This window comes from Anas acuta, chromosome 13, assembly GCF_963932015.1.
Source record: "Anas acuta chromosome 13, bAnaAcu1.1, whole genome shotgun sequence".
NCBI classification, from domain to species: Eukaryota; Metazoa; Chordata; class Aves; order Anseriformes; family Anatidae; genus Anas; species Anas acuta.
The window spans coordinates 12,186,822-12,210,351 of NC_088991.1; the positions used below are offsets into that span (position 1 = coordinate 12,186,822).

The following is a 23,530-nucleotide window of genomic DNA, read 5'->3' on the forward strand; positions in this document are numbered from 1 at the left end:
GTTGCCATGCTTCTGTTGATCCAAAAGGCATCTCATTGTTCTGAGCTGCTAGTGACAGTTTGTGATGTAGTGGCTTGGTTTCATTCTTTTATTATTAGTAGTGAGCAAAATGTTAAATCAATAGGTTATTGCTTCCAGCAGGTTAAAGGTGTTTGTATGGCTTTTGTATATTATTAATATATGTAGCCTTGGATTATGAGTGAAGTATGAGCCTTCCTTTGAAAGAGAAGTATGACTTTGTGGGGATTAGGCATCAAGACAAAACCCATCAATCTGCAGGAATGAGGTGTTTCTGGGAGGAAAAAAAAAAGTTCTGTTCTGGTTGAGACCTGAAGGAATAGTAGCAGAGTAAGGAGTGGGAAACAAAAGCTCAGATGATGCGGAAACACAAGGGCACCTCCACTCGCATCTGCAAGCACAGTCAAGTGCTCCCTGGAAACAGTATCCATCCTCCTTCCTCCCCTGCCCCCTTGGGAATTAATGTCACTTTCAGAGAAATTTGGGAGCCCTTTAGGGCATGAAAGCAAGGACTCTTGCTCCATCCACATGTTCCTTTAAGCTCCACTGGTGCTTGGAGTGTTTGATGATGAGACAGCTGTCAAAACAGGGCTCTGCACATTGTCACTCTGACACACAGCAACAATATATTAAATGAATGTGTGAATAGAGCAAGAACCCTTGCTTTCATGTCCTATGAAGTAAGTTCAACCAGCTATCTATGTCATCTCTCCAGCCTAAGCATAGTTAACTGTAGCTATTTTCTTTCAAACAGAAGTTTCGCTAGCCTTTTCCTAAGGACCACCAGCATGGAGTTTCTACAGGTTCCCTAAGAGTTTTAATTATAATTGTTTGGAAATATCTTAATATCTGATCTTGTGTTCTTCTTGTTATAGAGAATAGACCATTGGCGAGGATGTATATACACTGGAAAACAGAACCAGAAACTGCAATTTGTCTTGACAGTTTTAAATACGTTCTGAAACCAGAGGATGCAGTTTAGCAGGTGCCAGACATGACAACAGGGCAGCAATGATTGACTGCACAACTGTGGGCTGGTGAGTGGCTGGAGAGGTAGCTGTGGCAGAGACAGGGCCAGATGTGCACAGTTGGATGATGGTTGCTTGGGAGACCAGGTGCCTCACTGCTCTGACACAGGCAGATGTTGTGCAGGGGGATAAATGGAGAAGTAGCCTAGAAGATTAGACGTGCACAATACACAAAGCTGGAGCATCAGGAGAGTGGGGAGAAAACTGGGAGGGGCCTGGAAATGAGCAAAATGAACTGGCTCACGACTAGAAAGAATGATTGTCAGGGAAAGCTGAACAAACTGGGCTTGTTTAGCATCAAGAACTGAAAGTTGGTGGGAAGTATGGCAATACTGTTACTTTAAGAGGACAGTATTTTTGTTTCTGTGTTCCAAGTGTAGAAGTCTTTTGTTGTGACAAGGAGGATTTAGGCTGTATTTTAGGTGAAAACTTTTTAAGGGAGTAGTATGAAAGCGTCTGAATTTATTGCTCAGGGAAACTGTAGAGGCTTCATCAGTGAAGGTCAAGTTGGATATGTGCCTCTGGAAAAACAGAGGTGTACTGTGGCAGGGAGCAGCTCTCTGAGCAGTTCCTTCTGACCTGAATATTGTGTGACTCTGTAGCAAGCAAGTCTGATTTAGTACTGCGTCTCCCCTCTCTTTTTTTTTTTGCCCAGTAGAGCAAACCACATTTTCCAGTTCTTCCTGATAAATTATATAACATATTTTACTTTTTCAGCTATTTATTTTCTTTCCTCTGAACTCTTTTCCATTGGTTCTCTCTCTTCTTGATGTTTGGATGGTCTAGTAGCCTTTTTTTTGAGCAGAAGGAAATGATTACTTTTGGTGTCTCAGTTCTGTAAACCAGGCTTCTCTGTACATCTGGGCATGATGTGTTTTTTCAAGCAGTAGTATAACACCAATTTGTGATGTTCTCATGTCTTATGTTCACAGTATAAAATACAAGTTTAAGAAACAGCAGTATGCAAAAAGATTTTTTTTTTTAAATGCTACGGATGATTCCTCTGCAGGACTAAGTCTAGATACCAAAGGGTTTATGCTTTATGTGTCAAACTTCCTCCTGGGTGTATTTGTAGAGAGATTTCTGAAGCAGAGTGTTTCCAGTCAGAATATTTAAAACAAATCAGACATCTTCATAAAGAAATAGTGGGATATGTGGGCTGGCATGCATGCATGTGCACACAGTATTTTATGAATGGTTCATGTCTCATTTAGTGCTGTATTAGTTTTCATGGAATATCCACTTGTTTGGCAGTTGTCAGATAAATAAGGAATGAAATTAAACTGCAGTGTATGAAATATTCCAGTGCTGGTGTCAAAGATTTTATTAGATTCAGAGTGCATTTAAAGATCAGTAGAAGACTTCAGGCATTTGCCAATCAAATGAACTTGTGAGAGTACCACTGCTCTCCTTTCCTCCTTGGAGGATAAAGATAAGCAAAGGCAGGCAAATTACCACTTCTTTGAGAAAACTAAATTTATATTGCTATTCAGAGCTTTGTGTTTGAGGGGGGAGGTGGTACAAAATAATTATTTCCTTCAGGGTGTTTGTTGCAGGAAGACAGATACAGAACAGCAATGAAAGAAGTGCTCCCAATCTTCCAAGCAATGCGTGATATTTGAGTACTCTAAGTCTATTAATTTGTAAGTTAATACCAGAATCAGTAACTTTGTGACGTTGTTTTTTTCTTTGCTTTTTCTGTTATTTAGGGTATATTGATGCTGTATATGTTGATAGTTAGACTTAGAAACATAGAATCACTTAGGTTGGGAAAGACCATTAAGATCATCAAATCCAACCATCCACTTACCACTGCAAGTCCACCACTAAGCCTTATTCTAAAGAGCCACGTCCACAAGTCCCTTAAATGCCTTCAAGAATTATGACTCCATCAGGTCTTTCTGCATCCCGTTCTAATGCCTAACTACCCCTACCATGAAGAAATTCTTCTTGACATCCAATCTAAACCACCCCTGGTGCAGCTTGAGGCCATTGGTCGTGTCTTATCACTTGAAGCCTGAGAAAAGAGACGTATCCTTCTTGTTGCAGCCTCCTTTCAGGCCATTGTGGAGAGTGATGAGGTCCATCCTTGGCCTTATTTTTCTCCAGATTTAACAGTCCCAGCTTTCTCAGCTACTCCCCACGTGCCTTGTATTCTAGTTCCCTCACCAGTTTTGCTGCTCTTCTCTATAATCACTTGAGCAACTCAATAACCTTCTTCTAGTCAGGGGCCAAAAACCGAACTCAGTACTCAACATTTTCTGGGAAGGTTGTGCACTTCTACAGGTCACTAACTGCTCAGTACTAGTTTTTCTGTAAGAAGCTCTTTGGGTGTCATACTGTGAAGGATATTCTCTACCTCTCAAATGCTTTTTGGCTATTTCTATCTCTCTTTCATGTTCAATTCTTTTAAAATGTTGGACTTCCCAATAGGTGTGCATCATTCCAACAGTAGTTGTATGAATGTGATGTAGGAGCTAAAAGCAAATGTGCTCCTGGGCTTCCTTTTGAAATTTTCTTTCTTCCATGTGAAAGAAACTTACCGCAGTTTGTGCAGTGTAAGGCTGCTGGTGCTTTGGAAGCCTCTTCCCTGGTGTCCAGATAGACTCCAACTGTCTGTGAGAGAGCGAGCATACAGTGCCAAACAGATCTGCCCGGTGGGTGGTGCTAATGATTTCAGTGCGGTCACATTTTTACACATGATTTGAAAAAGAAAGTGAGATGGGAAAAAAGAAAACTTTCAGTCTTGGCTGAAAGTATTTCTGGAAACTCTCTGGTAGTCAGAGATTCTCAAGAATTCTGCAACAGCTTCAGCACAGGTGTGTGCCTCTTAAATATTTAAGAGAAAAACCTTTCAAAGTACTTTAAGCTATCTGATTTTTGTTGCAAAAGACAAACATTTTTTCCCAAATGTAATTGTAATTTTCTATTAATTTCATATAGTATTGTCTGAGTAATAAAGTTATTAAGTATTGACTGATTCCCTGCTCTCCCTCTGCTCTCAGTATATCTACAAAGGGATTCCCAGAAGAGCATCTGACAGGCTTTAAACAGTCTGCCATGACAGCATGGAGGAAAAGTATTGTCTAGCTTGCTAATCTCTTAGCTCCAGTGTTTTCAAGATGGTTTTACTGAATTTACCGGTGTGCCCTAGTTCCTGTTTCCCTTCATAATGTGCTCATTTCAGTTGTTGACAGGGTTTGGTACCTCATGGTTGGATGGTCTGACTTAAAAACCCTGGGGCATCTTGCTCCCTGGACAATATGCCTTCAAAGAGGTCCCTGCCAGTTTCAGAGAGCTATCCTTGTATATAACTCATATTAACTATTATGGATGGTCGATATATTTCATGTTCTTATTCTCCTCCTCCTCAACACAAATCTCACCACCTTTACTTGGAGGCTTGTCTGCTTTACTGAAGAAACTGAATGTTTGTCCTTTATTTTGTCTGTGCATCCCTCCTTTGTATTACCCTCCCCTTCGATTGATTCATAACATAGATGTAGACCAAGTTATAATAAGGAACATGTCATACAGAAAGAATGCAAGAACTTCATCATGCTATTTTTACCTGTCCCCCGTCTAATATCTTGATATAAATGCAGACGTTAGATGGGATCATTGCAAATGGAAACATATATGTTTTGCAAAAAGTAGCAGCATCTTAGTGGAAATAATTATCTTCCAAGCAGTTGTAGTGATAATCGTGTTATTATAATGAGTGCAGTTCTCTTGGAGTTATGTTTAGCAACAGCCTTTTTTTTTTTTCTCCACCTTCCTAGATTCAGCTAATCCATATTGTTCTTTCTTTCTTTCTTATAGGGTTTAATTTGGGAGTGTGGGGGTGGAATCCATATTTTGATATTCTACAAATTATACTGTCAACTTCCCCGTGTGTGCATGCGGAAGATCACAGGGTCAGAACAGATAGATCGCAAAGGATTGAGGGATTGTTTTCACCCTGGGAAAACATCTTTCTGGGCATGATATCTATCCTGCCGGACTGATGTTTGATTTAAACAAACAAACAACAACAACAAACAGTTTGATGATGAACTGTTTGAACTGCAACATTGCTGGTATGCTACTGCTTTCTTCCAGTGTCTTAACTCTTTTTTTTTCTTTTTTTTTTTTTTTTTTTTTTTGGTAGATGGCTTGGAAAAAAAGTCCTTACTGGCTTTAATTAGTAAAAGCCATAGGCAGGCAAAAAGCACTTTTCTATTCTTTGTTAGTTTATGACAAAATGCATGAAATTTGTAGTAAACTTGTGAAATAAAATATACTGCATAGTGGTTTATTAGCATTATTATTTTTTAGTAAATTGTACTGCATGGTCTTTATAATAGCAAGCCACAGAAGAAGGAATGAGCCTAGGAAAAAAGGAGTTCTAAAAATTAAAGCTGGGCGTATTAGAGATACCTTTGTGTGGGTTTTAGAAAAGCTAAAGGTTTAAAGGAAGAATGACTGAACAATATGTTTTTCATGGTCAGCTGGTCTCTATTCCATTTATTAAATGCGTTTTACTTTGTGCTTCATTTGACAGTAGATTTCAGTACATCAGATTAGGCAGCTGACTGGGTGCAGAGTAAACCTCTGCAGACCAAAGCAAGCACTATATAAGATCTAAAAAGTCAATTTAACCATTTCCATTAGCATCTATAAAGTGTTGTGATAACATCAAGATGCATAAGATACTGTATGCTAAATTATGCAGCCAGCTGGTTGATAGTATTGCTGGAGCTGGGGGGGATGACAAAAGATATTCTTAGGGTCAGCCAGAGGTGCTCTTTTAAAAACCTGTTTCTATTTTTGCTTTCTTAATTTTGCATATGAAGAGTTTTTTTCTTCTGTTTAGTCTCTTCCCAAGGGCTGGATTTTTTTTTTTTTTGGATGATTTTAATGAAAGCACTAAACTAATTAAAAATATGAGAAGCAATGGACAGCATTTCCAGAACTATTTTCTTTGTTTTTATTCATCTGTGGTAACAAACAAGCTGAGTCTTGAAACATGGTCAGAAGATAGTAATCGTCTAGGGTATTTTTTTGATAGACTCAAAGGGAAAAAAACAAAACAAAACAAAAACATGCTTATATGAAATCTAGGGGCTTAGTAATGATTGCGAATCTGTACTGAAAAGACCATCACATCAGCTTTGAGTGGAGATTTGGAAAAAAAATGGTAGCAGAGAAAGTATATTAATATGACTGTAGCATGAGTTTTTATGGCAGACTGAATAGGGGGAATATTTAAGAATGATACTGAAAAGGAAGCACAAAAACTGCTTGAATGATTCCTACTCATTTGGAACACAAAGTGTGTAAAAAGATGGTGTAGGGTGGGATATGGCAGAGGAGTATAAAATGATATGGTGGGTAGGGATGGACGGCTTGCTCTCTCAGGTAGTGCTGGTCTGAGAACACACCAATGAAGCTATTACGTGCCAGGTTTAGTGTAATCAACCAGAAGGATCCTAATACAATGGACAAACTGCCTGGGGAGCCCCTGCCAAAGAATGTCATAAACACAGATGTTTACATTGAATCAAGATCCAATGAAGTTTATGAAATACGTAGAAATGATACCAGGTTTAGAAAGCTGCTGGCTTGAAAACATTTGAATGTCTGTACAGTATTGCAGGGATGTATCTGCTTTCACAGTCCTTTGCTATTTTTTTTATTTTTATTTTTTTGTCCTATATACAAGTAATTAAGTGGATGTTCTCTAGGTTATGTTGTATTTGAGTACTGTCGCGTTAAAGGGGTGTAGCTGATTAACCGTTACGGGCCTGGTTGGATTCAGAGTACTGAACCAGTCGGACATTCACCAAAACTGGGGGTCCGTTTGGACATTCACCAAAAACGTAATAACCACCTGGGGGTCCGCTCAGACATTCACCAAAAACGTATTAACCACCTGGGGGTCCGTTCAGACATTCACCAACAATGCATTAACCGTCTGGGGGTCTGGTTAGATTCAGAACACTGAACTATCACGGATAACCACCCTCACCCTAGTTGCATTAATGAGAGCTATCACAATGCAATCAAGTATGGTTTATTACAGCAACAGATAATCAGGTTCTTTTGGATTGCCGGTGATAGTGACTATCTGCAAAAGCAAGCTAGTATGCATGAAATACACAGGTGTTACAGGGGTTCTAGGTGCGGGTTCTAGGTGCGGGTTCTAGGTGCGGGTTCTAGGTGCGGGTTCTAGGTGCGGGTTCTAGGTGCGGGTTCTAGGTGCGGGTTCTAGGTGCGGGTTCTAGGTGTGGGTTCTAGGTAGGTGTTACAGGTGTTCTAGGTGTTCTAGGTGCGCAGCCTAGAAATAAACGCGTTAAAAGGATCAAAGACTCTATAGAGATTTATAAGCAAATATTCAGATCTCACCCAAAGGCGTCCCAATGGGGGGGGAAGAGAGGCTCAGCCCGTCGACTGATCCCAGGAGTCAGGAGGTCCTAAGGATGTTGGATTTCCTTGGGATGGTATCTCCCCTGACGATGGTATCTTCCCTAACATCCCCTCTCTCTTGGGCCAATTTATATTATTTTCTATCTTTTAGGTGGAGCTTGAGTGGCTCTAGTCAAGCATATCTTAGTTATGATTGGTGTAAAGTTTTCCCATTTCCGTTTAAAGTAATAGGCTCCGAGAAATTCAGAGCGCATGCTCAGTGAGGGGTGGTCGCACCTTGGAGGCGGGTAGCTTTTGGGATGGAGGTGTGTTTTGGTATTATAATGATATTATAATGAGCAAAAAGTACACTAGGGTACAGCATTTGTCAAAACATGACAGGTCTTTGGCTTAGGGTGGCAAAAAGTGCAGCTTTGTGCACAAGAACAATCGAGGCCCCACCTGATTACAGAGCCTAGCCGTGGTGTCTCCACTCCACTCTACGCTCCGTGGTGTTCCTTAGAGCTAGCACACCAAGTTTCCCCAGCGCGATAGCATCTAAGGTTGGGAGCCTAGGGAATGCTCAGATAATGCAGTTATGCCCTACCCTGAAAGCCTCTTCAATGCTGTACCTTTTCCTTAAAAGTGTGAATGTTAGTTTTATTTTCCTAGTTACTTCAGGCATTTACACCACAAGTACTTGTGGTGTCTGGGGAAAAAGAAAAATTCTGTGGAAGAATGAAGTAATGAGTAAAGAGTGCTCTCTAAGGCAATGATGAAGGTGTGGTGGCCTTCCAGATCTGTCTTGTGCAAGGCAGCTGGCTCATACCTAGAGAATTTCTTGCACTGAACATTGCAAAATTATGCATCACACTGAGGTTCCTGTCTTGGCCAGCTGAATGGGTTGAAGTCTTAGTGAATAGGAAGTAGTCAGAACATGCCTGTTCTACAGGAACAGTGGCAACTTGCTTGGATAGAAATTGTTGTCTCAGGCAGTTTGTGTAGAGCCTCCCAGCTGGGTGACTGAGAAAGGCAACCATTCTCTCTTTGTCTTTTTTTGACTACATAGTCCTAATCTTTTTTTTTTTTTTTTTTTTTTTTTTTCCCAAATGTCTCATTTCAGCCCATGTTGCTTGGGCAAAGTGGTCTCCTCGTCTCTGTGCTAAACTCAACACCCTTTGAAGCTTAACAGGGTTTGTGTTTTCTGCTTTGCTGTTGCTGCACATGAAAATTCCTTTAACACATGGAGTCCATCACACTGGGTCCTGCAGCTTCAGATTGGTATTTCTTTGCCTTGAGGACTGATGTTTGTTGCAGATTCCCTCACGTCCTGCCTGTCTCTGCAACATTGCAGCACAGGTTTTCCTTTGTTTACTGCCTGCTGGCACCTGGAAAGCAATTATCTGTTTCTGTCCTCTGAATGCCTACAAACCCCATGCTTTCCTGCCTCCCACGGTTGACTGCTTTTATAAAGAGTGCTGTACCCATCAACAGGTGTTAACAGCATCTGCTATCAACATGGCATCACCCTCGCAGCCGAGCAGCATCCTGCCAAGGAGCTGGCACTCTCTTCACTACGCATACTCCCCATCTGCATGCAGATTCACTTAACACCTCTTGCCCTAGTGGAACTGGCACGTGTCTCAGTGCGGGCCCAAAGCCACCCAAGCATATGGGCTCAGGCTGCTCCAAGTGTGTACAGCAGCGATGGTACTTCTGTAAAACAGGAACAAGATTCTCACACAGGAGAGGTAGTGCAACCTTTGGGATGTTCTTCTTAAATTCCTGTGGGATGAATTGTACTCTGATCTATGTTTCTGACTCTTTTTTGGTATTACTCAGTGCTATGGCAAAGATCTACACGAACTCTTTTTCTCATCTCTGTGGAAGGTCTAATCTTCAAAACTGTTTTTTATATTTGGTTATCTTGGTTATAATTTTTGGTTATAGCAAAAACCACTAATATGTGCACATGCAAAGAGGAGCCTCTGTACATGGGAATATGTACACATGTACAGAGGAACCACATATATGTACAGAGGAGTCTGCTTCCGATAAGCAATATACTGAACTGAGGATTCGATGATGGTTGATGCCCTTCCTCATGTTTCTTTTGTGTCTCTTTCTTGTGCCTTATCTCCCATAACTGCAAAAAACTATGGAGACATACGTTTTAACTCCTGTTTTCTGCAAATCCAAACAAATTCTGCCCATCACTCTCCCTTTGCCTGTAGGTTTCTGAATGCATTCTTATATGACCCTAGATCTCCAGCTTGGTCTTAAAGCAGAAGTGCTTGAACTTATTTTTGACAGTGTGAGTTTGGCTAGGCTTGGGATGTTCTCTGGATGCCCATACTCTAACGCTTATGTCAGTCCAGTTCAGTCTGAAATACCACGTCTGTAAGAATATCTGTCACCTGACACAGGGAAAAAAAAGTGAAACGATCCTTCTGATGAAAAAGCCTACGGACTTGAACCATAAACCATTTGAACAACAAAGCTCTAAGCCCACAAAAGTGGACTACAAATCAGGTCTTCTTCATATAGTGACTTTAACTCTCCCCAACCTTTTATTGATTTATTCTTGTTTTTCTTCTCTCAGTATGTCCCAGACAACATGGTCTGGCCCATAGTACCAGACATTTGAATGGCAGAAAAGTTTTCTCTGCAAGTATTCCCCTTGTGACATTGGAAAACATGCCCTGAATGATTTATCCTTTGCTTACTCACATTTGGATGCTCAGCAAGAATCCGTTCCTTTGGAACGACTACGCACAGCACACAGAATATCTGTGGCACAGGGCCAGCCTTCAGGAATGTTTCCTTCCTTGCCGAAGTATTGCTTTAAAGGCAATTACCAGTAGTGCTACCCCTTGTGAGCCCTGCTAAAAGGGAAGCTGTGCTGTTAGACGTGGCAGCAACTCCTCCTGGATTTCTGTAGGTAAGTGCATGGCATACCTCAATCATCGGGTCTTCTCCAGACACCTTTTCATTTTGTCTATTGTCAAGATTACTGTATAATGATTGGCTCTGTGCTAAATTTAGCAGGAAAAAAAAATGGTAATCAGAAAAACTAGGTGTGCTGCAGTAGTATTTTTGTCTGCTTGTCTTTCCTTTGGAATTAGTGTTCCAGGAATCTGGGCTTAGTGGTTGTACTGCTTAGCTGCCGTGAAGAAACTTATAGGAAATATTGATCCAGCTGGGACCAGCAGAGCTTGCAAGGTACGAGTCATTATGTGGTGTCTGCAAGGAGTGGCCTGAGCACTTGTATGGCCCAGGCAATTCCAGATGAGCCAGTTGGATTTCTGTACTGACCTTTGAAATTGTACTTGTGTTAAATATCCATCTGGGTTCTGACAGCATGATAAATCCAAAGGGCTCTAATGGACTTTTAAAATACATGTGATGCATAACAAAGTGTTGCCTTCTCCTCCTCGTTATTTGTAAAATGTTTTGCATGCTTAGTAAATGTACCCTTAAGAGATTAGCTAAAGGCCATATTTTTTCCCATGGGAGTTTGTGGAGGAATTAAATGGAAGCATTAGTTGGAATTGCAAAAAATACCCAGTTGATCAAACTGAACAAAAATGACCATATTTATCCTGAATGATTCACCAGTGCTAGCATAAGCATTCAATGTGCTAGGTGGAGCTAGTATGACATTTTTAAAGCAGCAATAGAGAAACCCGGTGCCTGTGTAAAAGGACAATGTGTGTATATATTTTAGATCATTTGCTGCTAAAATTAATGATAGGTTTCACCCCACCTGCCAAAGCTTCTTAGTCATTTTCCTTCTAGTCCAACTTCAGATAAAAACCTTTTTAGTGCTCTTGGGTTAATACATTCAGGCTGAGCAATTGCAATGCACCAGTGAGTGTCCTGCACAGGAATGGGAGACGAAGTCTGCTTCGCTGGCCAGCTGGAAAGTGCTGGATCGACAACCCAGCCTGCGGCTGGAGCAGCTGCTGTGGCACCCCTGCAGCCCAGTGTGAGGTGATTGAGTGTGTGAAGAGCAGAGATCAGGACATGATGTGCCGGGGAAATGTGCTGACCGCTGGGCTCCTCTGCAATGTTTACCCCCTTCTCGCTCTGTTAGCCAGTAGCTAGGAGGGAATGAATGGGAAGGAGAGGACAGTGGGGCCTCCCAGAGCATCCTGGGTGCAGAAAGGGGCAGCGTCCTGCTCCCCGAGCTCCAGGAGAGCCCTTGGGTGCACGCAGGTGCTTGAAACTCCCAGGGAAAAAGGAGAGTGTGCAGGGCTGTCCCCAGACCTCCGAGCTAGCAGAAGGCTGAGGCAAAGCTTGCTGAGCCATGGCAAAGCAAGGTTTTGACAGCTGTTGTACAAGAAACTGTCTCCTCAGCCCCAGGAGGCATAGAAGGAGCAGGTCCTCCTTCAGTGCCATGGGATGTGGTATGTCAGCTGTGATGTCTCGCTCCTCTCCTGCTTCTTCCCCTGGGATTTTTGGAAGAATGAAGAATTTGAAGTTGAAGAATTCGGGTTTAAACAACAGACTCCCTTCTGCTCTGACTCCACCAGGTGCTGCCTGTAGCTTGGATGGGCTCGTGCTGCAGCTGAGAAGCAGGGGGCACCCCCAGCATGCAGGTTCTTCTCTTAGTTTTGTGTGAAGAAAAGGCCCATTGCTTTCACAGTCAGACATTGTTTTTCTGTTCTTAATGTTGGTTCAGTTTTAAGGAGTTCCTCAGTGCCAATATGTGAGACCCCAAGCGGTCTCAGAAGGGGTATTGAGGGCGGTGGATCTCCAGGGAAGGGATGCTGCATTTGGGAGCAACAGGGCAGGGGACAGCTGAGCAGTGGAGGGCTGGAGATGGTGCTGTGGGTGCATGTCAGAGGTGGTCTCCAGTGGGTAGCAGAGGAAGTTGGAGGAGTGAAAGCTGGTGGTTGGAGTGTGGAAGCATTTGTGCCTTCTGGAGGACCACAGACCTTAGTCTCAAGGTTTGCCTCAGCAGTTTTTTGTGTTTACGGAGTCAGTGATGTTGCAGGCAGACACCACAGGGGTCTGCGTGGCATCCACCTTTTCCAAATTACCTCCCAGATACATGTGGAATTGTTGAGGCTGTTTTAGAGGGTTGGTTATGAGCTTCAATGAATAGTCCAAAGTAATTCATCGTGCTGGCATCAGAACCAGGAGTAGAACCCACGTTTCCCAGCTTCCTGCTAGCAACAAGCATTAATTTCCTGTTTGCTCAGTGGGAGAGACAAGGGCCCTGGAGCAGGAAAGTCAAGAGATCTAAAAGTAGCATGTTCTTCCTACGATTTATCAACCATTCACAGCACATATGGCCAGAAAGGAAGTTTTAAATAATTTAGTCTCACTCCTTTATAACGCAGCTCAATTTAACTTAATTATAGAATCATAGAATAGCTTGCATTGGAAGGGACCTTAAAGACCATCAAGATCCAACCCCCCATGCCAAGGACAGGGGCACCTTTCGCTAGGCCAGGTTGCCCAAAGCCCCATCCACGCTGTCCTTGAACAGTTCCAGGGATAGGGTATTCACAACTTCTCTTGGCAGCCTGTTCCAGTGCCTCATCACTGTCATGGTGAAGAATTTTTTCCATATATCTAACCTAAATCTATCCTCTTTCAGATTAAAGCTGGTAGGACCATTACCTGTGGTCCTCCAGCCCTATATCATCCTTGTTGCCCTCCTCTGGATTCATTCCAACAGGTCCATGTCCTTATGCAGAGGACCCCAGACCTGCATGTAGCACTCCAGGTGGGGTCTCATGAGGGGGACGATCACTTCCCTCGGCCTGTTGTTCACACTGCTTTTGGTGCAGACCAGGATATGGTTGGCTTTCTTGGATGCAAGTGCACAAATGGAGAATCTATTGCTTGCAGTTTGTAGTTTGTGCCAATGCTTAAGCATTCTTGCTGCACCTAACTGTTCTGAGAGCTCATCTTTCAGTTCTCCAGTGTTCTTTGTTCCCACACTCTGCTACAGCCTTGTTTCCATTTGGTACCTTTATTTTTTTTTGCCTTCCCCCCCCTCCCCACACACACACTTCAATTTCTTGTTGTTACTTTTGCTCTATCACTGAGCCAGGATGAATCCCTAGTCAGAACAGTGCCCCCTGACTGTTGAATAATGCCTTTTCTTTAATAACTTCATTTTGAGATGCACTGATTTATACATGCATGCACCATAGTTGGTTATAGGTACAGGGTTCAGCCTAGAAGTCACTGAAAGCACAGTGCATTCACCACATGGATGACTGATTTCTTCTTGTACTCCTCTTTTAATGTTGCATTAAAATTTTGGTTTACGAGAAATCAAATGATTCCTCAAAAAAAAAAAAAATCCAAAAAGGATGTGTAACCAGCAAGAATGTGTAACCTCAAAAATATGTAACCAGCAAGCTTGTTCAAGACAACTGTGGGAAGTTTCTAATCCCCAGGTTAGCCAAACATGATTTTTTAACTCTGTGCCAGTATATTAATTGAATTCTGCAAACCTTTCTCATAGTGCAAATACTTCCATTTTCAAATCGATGTGGGCTGTGAAATTTTAATTTCACAGTATAATAGAATATTTTTAAACACAACATAAATACTGATTTTAAAATTTCAACGTTATTTCTATTTTTTTAGAAACATATCTACTTGTAAAATAGCCGAGATCAGGGGGGTGATTTTTTTTTGTCTTCACAATGTGTTTGAAAGGGCATTATATTTTTTGGTTTTTGGTCTCCTAGGGGACATAGGGAAAACTCCCATTCTGATCTACATGCATTTCCCTGGCTAACCCTTGCAGGCTGGTCCTCTGATATTTCCCAGTGAGGTGCTCAAGCCTGGAAATGTGGTTTTGATTTTAATGCATTTTCTGAAGTTCTAAAATTTCCCCAATGTAAATAAACTCCAGAATTATCAGCTTACCATGCTAATGTATGTGCAAGTGTTAAAAACTTTATATTCTTTAATTCTGTTTTTGTTAGCTTTGCTGGGAGCTTGGTTTCCAGAAAGCTGTACACTAAAGCTCTGTACCATTATTTCTCAGCCTGTGCACTTTTATCCTGCTGTGGCACCTGAATGCTTCCCCAGGCCCCTTTTCTTCTGCCTTGTTACCACCCCAGTGGCTTCTGAATTGTAGAGATCCAGGAGGCCACCGCAAGTGCTCAGGAGCTTGCTATTTGTAGGGATGATGAGAACAGCTGAAAATGGTACAAAATATTTGGGAACAGCTCTGTTAAGTATCCTGGGGAAGAATGAGGGCTGGAATGCTGGAGTGAAAGGCCTTGGTATATCCCAGAGTCTCCTTAATTTATTTGTAGCTGTGAGCTTGTAGGGAGTGCAGAATTAGGCCTTACTCTTTACAGTTTCTGGGCATGTATGTGAAGCATCCTTCTAAGAGGGGTTTAGCTCTATGGCATCATCTCAACTTTTGGCAAGTATTTTCCTACAACTTATGGTCTGCATAGGAACTACTCACTAAACCGAGTACAACTCTCACTGCATGTTTGCAAGGTGGATGCAACAGTCAGGAGGGACAGTCTTACTGCCTGCTGCTCACACAGGACATCCTGGTTCACTCCTGTGCTTCTCTCACTATTGCCATGTGCAGGGCTTCAGGTGCTTGCCCGTAGCAGCCTAAGTGGTTGCCCCACACAGTCATTTAAGCGCATGAAGTGCACAAGTGTGAAATTTCAGCCACTCCCATCGCCCTCTAGCAACATGAAATGATTTTATTGAAATTGATTTTCAGTACAGAAGCCCTTTCCTCTCATTTCTGAGGATTATCTTACACATCACCTGAAGTATGTGCTGACAGTAGCTGTATGAATCAATTACTTACAAGCACAAACCTGTTAAGAAAATAATTATGATCACATATAACGTGGTAACAGCAGATTCCGTAAAACAAAACAACAACAACAACAAAATTTCCTTAGAAGACAGATTAGCTTTCATGTGAGTTTAGCCAGAGGCCAATTATAAAGGGAGGACAGATATTGAACATCAGGAGAAGGATATGTTGATTTTGTGACATGAAATTTGGGGCCAATATTCTATGATTTTTGAGCAGAGATGGTTGTGGTGTTCTGCAGGACCCATACAAGTGATTTACTGGGTACAACCTCATCTTGCTAGGCCCCCATCTGTCTCTGGTCCCTGCCTGTTCTTTTCCAAACTACCCATTTAAAGTAGTATTATTTCTTATGTAGTGCTGCAAGGTCAACGTGCTGCCTGCCCAGGTGCTCTTGAATGTGCCTGCTGTATCATGGATTGCTTGCTTGTTTTGTGTGCTAGGCATATTGTTCAACATGGACATCCACAACCTGAGAGGTTTGAGTTCCAGAAAGTTTTACAGTATGCATTGTGACCTATATGGTATCAGGTATGAATATAGATTAGAACATGTTTCTAGAAATTTTGAATAGCTATATTTAGGTTTCTGACTTCAAGGTTCTCTTTTATAAACCTCTGTAATTGTGGCTGTGCTGCTTTAAGTTCACATTTATTTTTAATTCTTTAAAGCCTTCAAGAAGGGTTGTTTTTCACTTTTTTTCTTCTTTCTGTGAAGAGCTGTGTATTCTAACTGGAATATATGTATATATTTGGTGGAATATACAGTTTAGTGCAACTATAATGTGAATTCCAGACCTTGCTTCACACCCTAACATAATTTTTAAGGAAAAAAAAAAAAGTTTCTTATTGCCCTGAATCAAAAAGATAATGTACTCACTGCAGCTAAGTATGGCCCATTTCTACCCTTACATGTGCATAAGACTCAGTGACACATCCTATAGCTGTCAGTAAGATGTGACCCTACCATTCTGTGTTTTTCATGTCAAATCACTCTATTGCATGCAATGGAATAACTCAAATCAGCATTTGATCTTGTGAGCGTAATAAGCAGTCCTTTCCACTGAATTTAATTCTGATCGATCAGTTGGGTCTCGCACTTTAAATAAAAAAAAAATGCTTGTACGTAGGATATTTCTATTCAGTATGCTGCAAGGGACTGCTACACTTCGGGATAGATACTTGTAATGATGTGATGGTAGTCACTGTGCTGTGTTTGCATACTAATCAGATTGGTTCATGAAGCATTATACTTGAGAAACCCTCAGCTATGCTCTGTAGAACAAATTTGATCTTTGATACGCAGGGGAAAATCTTCAAGAGTATAAAGCCTTAAGTGTCTGCTAGCGTTTTGATTGCTACTTACACATGTTTTGTAGGTCTGATGTCAAAAAGACTTGCTTCTCTTTAAGACACTTGATGCTTAATAAAGAAAAATTGGAACTAATTCCCTGTGGTATTTTTGTGCAAAGATGCATGGCCTGGAAGTGGTGATATTTGTGTTGAACTTGTCTCATCAAGTGATTGTGTTTTAATGGACCTTCTGTACTAGCACTACAGGAAAGCAGATATTTATTATGCTGCGATGCGTATTTCTATCAGGTAACTTTTCACTGACTGTGTGCCAAAGGTAGAATGTCTGTGCCTTTTTCTGTAAGGCTGTTTTTCAGAAAAGCCTGAAGTTGAACTATGCTTAGCATTACAGTTTCTTTACCATAGTAATTGTCTTGTCATTACTAAGACTAAATGTCCATGCTGCTATTAGTTTCCTTCATGATAACAGAGGAAGGTAGGAGATGAGTTTATTCTGGTGCCTCCACTGGACTTGGAGAATCAAAGGTATTAACATGACCTTGCGTGCCTCAAAGCAGTTTAAGCAAGGTTCACGGCTTCAACTGACCCCATCCTGCTAAGAAAAGCATACTGTGTGTGGCAACAACCACTGCTAGTAGATGTTTATAAGAAGGTGAATTCCCTATTTAATAGACTTATAAAGGGTGTTCAAATGCTAGCTATTTTGGGGGCGGAGAAGGGAAATGCTTTATGTGGGTTGGAGCTAATGCCTTGTTGGATGATATATCGAAGGACGAAGCAGAATGTCCAAAGGCATGCAGAACAGGGCAGCAGGAGAAGCGACGAGAATGTGAAGCTTTGGGCTGGTGCACAGCCCTGCTGCCAGGATGGGCGAGGGAGGTGACTGTAGCACCAGATGTTGCAACCAGGCTGAGACCAGCTGAACTCCTCACATCTTTAGCCTGAGTTGAATGTTAAGCTGTCACAGATCATGGCTCAGAGAAGAATTACGAAAGGGATATCTGTTCCGTGTAGCATCAGGGTGCAAAACTGCACCTGCAGGTGCTGTAGTCCTGGTTGGTATCTCTGGGGGGAGCAGCACTGCTAATCTGCTCCTGCTGCCCAGCCAAACCAAGGGGCACCATGCCCCTGAGGTGTGCCAGGCTCTCCTTGCCTAGTGGGGTGCAAGCAGGACAATGGCCGGGGCTGTGTGGGATGTAGTGTCTGGCTGGGATGCTGCCAGAGGGATGGGGGCAGGCATCCAGGCCAGGTGACGGGGACTTGATTGGATCCTGGGATGGAGATGCAGAAGGCCTCGTTCCTGGATCCTGATGTGAGAGCTCTCTTGCCAGCTGCCCCTTCCCTTTCTGGCTCCCGGGGCACTCTCATTTCCCTGACCCATCGGGGCTGCTGCCGGGTTCTCAGCTCCCTGCAGACGGGTGAGATGCTGGGCTGGAGCTGTGGGCGTTTGCATCTCCAACAGGCGCATGTGAGCAATGTGCCTTTAAGACTAGCAGGAGAGCAATAGTATCCCCCTCCCTCCTGTTAATTGTAGCATGTTTTTCAGCCATGCTTTCCAGTCACATTCGCAGCTTGTGAGAGGGAGCAGCGCCGAAGCTTGCCGGCTGAGTGCTGTCCGTGCTGGCTGGGCAGCGCGTGCCTGCCCGCAGCGTGGGCGCCTGCAGGTGCTGGGCAGTGCCTGGGGCCACAGGGCTTGGTGCCGGGAGTGGGAGCCCCGTATTGCCCGAGTCCCAGTGACACTGCTGGGCTCTCCACATCACCTGCGTTCCTCACCTCCTCGGCTGCTTGGCCTCCAGCCACCGATCCAGCTTGCTGGCTGTGATACCCCAGTGGGCCCTCCCCTGGGCTCCCGTGGGAGCTCCGAGCAGCATTTTGCTGGAGCCAGGGGACCTGCAGCGGTCGGCGCAGCAGGAGCTGTGCGGTGCCTGGCTGGGGATGCTGTGGGCTGCCGTGGGAATGCCTGCCTCCCAAAGTGACTGCAACTAACTCGAGGTTGGGACTACTTCTCAGAGGATGCCCTGTGTGTCTTCACTCTCTCCCCTCTGGCCTCACCACAGAATATTTGGAGTTATTTGCTTGCCCCTGCTGATGGGGTACGGAGTCACAGGCCTCCGGAGGGTTAAGAGCATCTGCCTTTATGCCAAGTATTCAAGCAGGAAATAATCTGCAGAGATACATGTGCAGCAATTCAACTGCTGATGCTCTCCCAGGCTGCTGCTGCTGCTGCAGTTCGGTGTGTGTGAGAAGCCGCGCTGCTCAGAGAAGATGCTTTCCTGGTCTGTCCAAAGTGCTGGGCATGGCAGCAGAACCCCGGCTCCTGGAGCTGGGGTAAATATCTCCACCCAAGAGGAATTATGTTGACCTGCAGGCTCTGTTGGCTGGCTGAGGTAGGAGCTGCTCTCCGTGCAATATGCTGTGATCTTTGTCTGTGGGCTACAGTTCTCCCCTCATCCTGGGCTATGTGATCGAAAAGATTTCAGTGGAAAATGGGTTTAGTTTGCAGACTAAAGCAGCCTAAAGCCAGGCAGAAATGCATGTGTGTGCGGTTTTTGTGTGTGTGGCAGGAGGGAGAGGGGAGGGGATATTTCAGGGATACCTTTTGTGCCTGGCACTAAAGTTGTTGCACTTAATTGGATCAGACTTGCTTTGGTGTCTGTGAAATGCACCTGGGAGCTTTTGTTTTTTCCTAGCGTGACCTTTTGAAGGGGCTGGCTGCAGTACATGGGGTTATGCTTTCATTCAGAAGCAGAGATACAGTGCACTCTACAGGTCCTTTCATTCTGCTCCGGTGGATGTGGGAAGGACAGAGGACACCCACACAAAGTGCTGCTGACAGGGAGGTGGTGTTTTCTGGAGGAGTGAAATTACACCAAGAGGGAGAAAAGAGGTGCCCTTCTCAGAGGAAGAGGGGTCCTAAAGGCTGATCTGGGTATTTGGAAGCAGAGAAAGAAATTCATTTTAGGAGCTGTCTGTGGATGAGTCTGTTCTGTGCTTTGCTTTCCCAGCTCTGTGGAGGGGAGTTCTGTTCATCTCTGCTAACTGCTTTACTACCTGCAACCTTTAATTGATTTTTTTCCCCTGCGAATACCTAGGGGAGTAAAAATGCTAATGCCATCAAATTTCAGCATATGGTTTCCTTAGGCTTGTTTAGGATGGTGCCTTCTTGAGAAGTCTCTAGCAAGATAAGCAGCAGCTGATGCTGTGCCTTTCTCACCAGCAGAGCATGTGTTTTTGGCTTGTCTTGAGACCTTCAGCGGGAGCTTTACTCTGTAAAGACTGAGTTGAAAGGGAACTTTTCAAATGTATTCTGCTGGAAAAATCAGGGTGTTGGGTGCTGGGTACCGATTTGATACCAGTTCTCATGACTAACCTACACGTGTACATTTGCATGTTGGCTTCTGAGCACATGAGCACACATCCTGCCAATGAAACCTGCCTGCGCAGAATAGGTGGGCACTGCCTAGACTCTGAGCCTGGATCACACGGAGTTTTGTACGTATTTCTGGCATTGCCAATCTATTGAAAAAGCACGGCCAACAGTGCCGCTGCTGGGTAAATGTTCCAGAACCATTTCTGTGGCCTAGTAGCAGAACAAATGTGTTATTCATAACTTCACTCTTCGGGGAAAAAGAGTAAGACTGTCTTCTTCAAAAGTGACTGAAAAGGTTTGCAGTGTTTTCTTTTAGTCAGGGCTTCCAGGCTGGCATGTGTTGCTGTCCCTGAGCAGATTGGTCAGAGTGTTTATTATTGCCTCCTGAACTTCCCAGAACTGTTGTGCCGTGCTTGAGTCAGCATTGACCTATCTCACAGGGAAGACTAGTAAAAAATCCCCCTCTTTAACACTAAATAAGGGCCAAAAGTGAGGCAGAAATTATATTTTTTTCTTCCTTTTATAAAAAAAATAATTATTTTTTTCCCCAAGAACAGGACATTTGTGAAGCCTCCTTTGGGATCCCATAGAGAAGACCTCTGATGCTCTCTAAGAGCTCTGTGTTGGAGCTAGAGGAGCAGGAGTGGGTCTGGTGGATTTGCTTCTGTATATGACTCAAGAAGCCCTAACCCCTGTGGGGGACGGAGGCTGTGGTGGTGCTTGGGCAGCAGCTGCTCTGCTCTGTCCTGTGAACGAGGATCCTTGTTACCCAAGCAGGAGGCCAAGCTGGGTAGCAGCTCTCCATAGCAACACACACATCTCCCACAAAGGGGAGAAAAATCTCCTGGTTTCACCCAGAGGTGAAAATATGAATATATGAACACTCAGTGGAATCTCAGCAGTGTAGTGCTGGTATAAGGCCATCTGAACAGCGTCTCTATAAAAATGCATTAAACGACCAAAGTACCTGTGCAGGAAACACTAGATAGAAAAACTATGAAGTAGTCATCCCATTTACTGCTGTTTGCATCCAGGCAGAGTAAACGTTGGCAAAACGTTTCTCACAAAAATGCTTTCAAAATTACAAACAAGTTTTCTGCCTGGTGGACAGTGGCTGTCTTGGCTATCTTTGTGCCCCTGTTGCAGTAAGTGTGTTTTTTGTAAAGTGCTTTTGCTAAAATGGCCAAGTGTTGGAGCCTGTTCACGTGCAATATGATCTGAATGTATTTATGGGAATATGTGCCTTATAGTTGTACTCCCATCCAATCAGGAAATAAAAACACAACATTTAACCTACTGATTATTTCTAAACAGCTTTTTTTGGTCAGTAATGGTTTTGCATTAAACTCTAATTATGTGGAAGTCAAGAGCTGTTTGCTGGAGTTAATAATGGTAATTTTTTAAGTTGTAATTTATTAAATGAGGGGTGATCAACACTGAGTGTCACAGGAGCTGTACTGCGATATCTTCCTTGGTCCAAGAGTCACAAAGGTGCATGGCTTGGAGAACAAGGCAGGATGCTCGGCGTGGCCTGTGGGCAGGAGCTGCCAATGTCTCTCACCATTGCCTCACTGCAAGATTTGGGTCCAGTGGTGACCTGCAATCAGGAGTACTGGGATCCACGTGGTTTTTGTGTCCTCTGAAGCAAGTGCCCAGCCTCATCCAGCAGCTCTTGTGACTGCTGAGGCACACTTGTACAGCTTGTCAGTAGCGTCCTCTTGTCAGTCACAGGTGGTGCAGAGAATGGATAAAGAAGTGCAAAAGGAATGAAATGAATCTTCCAGAACTGTTTTCTAGGGAGTGATGTCTCTGGATTTTGTGGGGAGATAAATGAAGGTCAGTAATTAGGTGCCTGCAGTCTTTCAGCAACCATTTCATTTTCGTGCTTTGGATGGTCCTTGTAAATCAGCTACAGGTGTTCGAAGCCTGTGGTCCAGAAACTGTTGAGTCAGAGATAAAACTGTGCCTTTTTGACAGTGACTGGAGTGTCTTTAAGAGATTATCCTGCTGCAGCTGAAATCTATCTGGCTTTGAACCACTTACAAAATGCATTCACAGTAGGTGGTGGCATCAGCCTCCTCTTAGCGAATGCAGATATTTATATTATGCAAAAGGTTTTCTCACTTTACTGTATTCAGATGATGACTGGAAATACCATTCTTGTTAGATAAAAAATCGAGTCTGACTTTAGAGGTGAATTCAAAGAGCAATTTATATTTAATATATATAGCAGCAAATAGGAACAAAGCTGCTTAAAGATTACTTCCATGATGAATCATTATATGGCTCTCACCAGTACGAAAAGCAATAAAAGTCAAAAAGGAGTGCTAGGATTTAATCACTTAGAAAATGCATGGAAAGGGACCTGTATTGTAGAAAGAGTTTTTCATCACATCAGAGTAGAAATGCTTTGAGATGAAGCAGTATTAAGTGACTTTTCACCTGAAGGTGAGAGGCAGTTGCTATCTATTGTGTATTGTTCCAGAAGGTTATTTTCTGTGGCTGTTAGTTACACTTATTATTGAAAACATTTTAAAAAGCATGACTGATTTCCATTCCCTATCCCTGTTTCAGGGCGGATGCTGTCATATTCCTTTTTCTTTTGAATATTATCTTTGTTACTACTCATCCTAATTAAATGTTGTAACTTCTAAAAATCAGATTAATTTGGGCCATCAGGCCAATGCAAATGCTGTAATAATTGGAGATCGTAAAATGTTCAAGGGACCATAATTTTACTACAGATCTGCAATGGCATGTGTCCAAGGATTGTGCTACCTTTGTTCAGATGACATGGATTGTAATGTGTGCACTTATGCGTAATGCAGCACGAATAGAAATGATACGTTGCTCAGCTGTTGAATTGCACACACTATCCATAAGTCAACAAACATTAGAGAAGTGACATCACCTCTCCCATCAGTGAAAAACTCTCTTCTTACTATAAATATTGTATGAATTGTATGGTTTCTGCACAAGAGCTAAGTAGGCAGATAGAGCAGGGAAGCTGCTGCGCACCAAAACCCGCAGTTCACTCGTGAGCTTTGTGGTAGTAGACCCACTGCAGCTTGCCTGCGTGTCACCCATGATGTTTCACCCAAGGGCTGCAGTCCATGAGTTCAGCTTGCACAGAGGCTGCTTCGGCTCATTTGATCTCCAGCCAGGACACACACCTTCTCCACACTCACACTCACCACTTCAGTCTCTAGGGAGCGGGACAGATGTTGTGAGGTTCTGATAACCTGGTTCCTTTAAATTATATTTTGGTGTTTTAGTCTTTTTTTTTTTTTTTTTTTTTCCAACAGATACTAGGTAGCAGATAATGAATTTCAGTTCCAACTTGAGCAGTGACAAAATTGGTCTTCCTACTTCATCCTAGATGAATTTCTGAGGCAGAGGCATCAGGGAAGATCTCACTGGTCATTATGGCTGTAATTACCCAGCACTGAGAGACAGAAAGGGATTAAACTGACACTGCAAACATTTACATTGAAGTTGGTTGTTTAGATTTTTCCTCACAGCTGAGGAATAAAGCACTCTGTGGGAGCAATTACCTCTGCTTGTTTTAGAAGTCTGGGGTAAGATAAGA

The 23,530-nt window shown here is 43.0% G+C and overlaps 1 protein-coding gene across 18 annotated transcripts in view; it reads left to right on the forward strand.

Moving 5' to 3' along the window:
- The window catches only part of HTR2C (5-hydroxytryptamine receptor 2C), a 286,890-nt gene that overhangs the window by 40,894 nt on the left and 222,466 nt on the right, over positions 1–23,530 (forward strand). For 4 of the 18 annotated variants that reach the window (XM_068696850.1, XM_068696862.1, XM_068696855.1 and 1 more), the window contains exon 1: positions 18,117–18,958. The exons of 12 other annotated variants lie outside the window; for them this stretch is intronic. The gene's annotated coding sequence lies outside the window, so the exon portion shown is untranslated. Of the gene's footprint in view, positions 1–10,253; positions 10,375–18,116; positions 18,959–23,530 lie in introns of those variants that run through there. 2 more of the 18 variants (XM_068696851.1, XM_068696857.1) reach the window with 2 other exon arrangements.